Below are 2,637 nucleotides of genomic sequence, written 5' to 3'. Positions count from 1 at the left end.
TCCTGCAGACTGGCGCCTCTTCATCGACTCGGGGAAGAACAGTTTGAAGGCTGTTTTGCTCCACAATGGCAACGAGAAACCATCAGTCCCACTGGCTCACGCGTTCGGCATGACAGAGACCTATGAGACTATACGGCAGCTGCTTGATTCCATCAAGTACAATGACTTCAACTGGCACATCTGCGGAGACTTGAAAGTGGTGGCGCTGTTGTTAGGGCTGCAGTCAGGCTACACGAAATACATGTGCTTCCTTTGTCTCTGGGATAGCAGAGACGACAAGAATCACTGGACGAAGAAAGATTGGGAAGAGCGAAAAGAGCATGTACCTGGTCGACACAACGTGAAGCATGTCGCCCTTGTTGACCCAGCCAAGGTTTTCCTTCCACCACTCCACATAAAGCTCGGCTTGATGAAAAGTTTTGTACGGGCAATGGATCTGAATGGGCGTGGGTTTTTTCTTGATTTTTTCCTCAAGGAAAAGTTTGGCAACACCTTGTCGGAGGCCAAGATCAAGGCTGGTGTCTTTGTTGGACCGCAAATCCGACAGATTATGAAGGACGAAACTTTTCCGACAACTCTAAACCCCAAAGAGCTGGCAGCGTGGAGGAGCTTCAAAGCTGTGACGGACAACTTCTTGGGGAACGAGCGCGCGGACAACTATGAAGAAATAGTGCAGCAGCTGCTGGAGTCCTTCAGGAAACTTGGCTCCAGGATGTCCCTGAAAATCCATTTCCTACACCAGCACCTGAACTTCTTCTCTGACAATTTGGGAGCAGTCTCGGACGAGCACGGCGAGCGATTCCACCAAGAGATTTCACTCATGGAGACGCGTTACCAAGGGCGGCACAACCCGAACATGATGGGCGATTTCTGCTGGTTCCTGCATCGTGAAACTGACACAGAGCAGCACAAACGCAAAGCCAAATGCCTAAAGCATTTTTAATTACATTCTAGTGGAGTTTTTCTGTAATTTCTATAATTTTGAAGCATTCATGATGAAATAAATGAATTTTTGTAAATTTCATTGAAATCCTGACTTCTAGGCAATGGGAATATTTCTGTTACTGAAAATCCTGACGTGATACAGCAAAACGGTTATGATTTTTGAAATCAGCGTACCCAAATTAGTCTAAATCACTTTACACATCTCCAGTAAAAATTTTTTGTTGTTCAGTGTTATCCATACTTTGATGAAATCAGCGCAAAAACAAACTTGAAGGGGGCGCCACGGGCAAGGTGTTCGAGATAGAGCAAAATGGTTTCAAGACTTTAGGTGGGGAATGGCCTCAAGATTATGCATAAAAATATTGTCATCCTGGCTCTCAAAGTTTGGGCGGTCGTATGATTTTTTTTATGTCAAAATTCGCAATTTTCTAAGTTTGTGACCTTGATCTTGGGACGAAAATGAAAACTCGAGCTCCGTGGGGCTATGCAGGTGCCATTGGGCTAACCAAATACCGAAAACCCTGCCAGATTCGACAAACCCCTTCGGAGATGTAAATTGAAATTGGCTACCCCCTAAAAACACGTTTTTTGGGCGTGGCTCCGCCCATAAAGGGCGCAACACGCCCATTCTCAGGAAAACACAACTACATCATGATATAAACCTCACACCAAAATTTTATCAGGATCGGATCAAAACCCACGGACCTATGCTCGGGACAGACAGACATACAGACATACAGACAGACACCAATAACGAATATAGTGGTCACTTACTGACTCGTGAACCAATATTCTATGGGGTGAAAGTGGTTCAAGGATAGTTCGGGATGAGGAAGGAGTTGAAGAAACTGTGGCAAGAGAGAAGGAGGAGAGGGAGAAGAGAGAGGAGGAGAGGGAGAAGAGAGAGAAGGAGAGGGAGGAAAGAGAGAGGGAGGAAAGAGAGAATGAATAAATATAAAAATATAGAAACCAGTGAGATTATAAAAAGATCGAAGGTATTACAGAAAATAAATCTATCTCAACGCACTGAGGAGGAAAACAAAGCATTGACAAGTCTATTAGAAATATACACGTCAAGAGTATTAACATCAATTTCAGCAAGAAGATATTCATGAGAAAGTGGAGATAAAGAAGAGAAAGAAGGAAAAGATTATATTATTGACGATGTTGGTGTAATTGCCTTTAATTAAAGTTTAACATTTTTTCTTAAATAAATGGAGGAGAGAGTGAAGGCATTTCTCAGGATTCATTATGTTTTAAATATTGAGATTCAAATGTGCATGTTGGAAACTAAAAAGGTTTTCGCACTCTGAAGGAATTTTTCTCATAAATAAATGAGTTATTGTCTCATATGTAAAAAGAAAACCAAGAGTAAAAATAATATGGTTATACAAAAAAAGGCATATGTTCAGTGTGTGCTCCAAAAAAGAGTAAATTAATCACCAAACACAAACGTGGGGGAGATATACAAAAGTTATCAGGAAGTAAATTTACAACAACTGGAATACCAGGGGAATTGCATCTTCCAGGGTATTCTTTCTGTGGTCCAGGAACAAACTTGAATAAAAGATTAGTTGAGGCTGACAATCCTAAACCGTGGAGCAAACCTATCAAAAGGGTTGATGAAGTGTGCATGAGGCACGATATTATGGAAATAGCATGACATTGGAAGAAAAACATGAGGCGGATCGA

The sequence above is a fragment of the Eptatretus burgeri genome, chromosome 6 (assembly GCF_056783735.1).
Source record: "Eptatretus burgeri isolate ZD-2024b chromosome 6, Ebu_testis_v1, whole genome shotgun sequence".
NCBI classification, from domain to species: domain Eukaryota; kingdom Metazoa; phylum Chordata; class Myxini; order Myxiniformes; family Myxinidae; genus Eptatretus; species Eptatretus burgeri.
The sequence above is the reverse complement of the archived record's forward strand: the minus strand, read 5'-3'. Positions refer to the sequence as shown.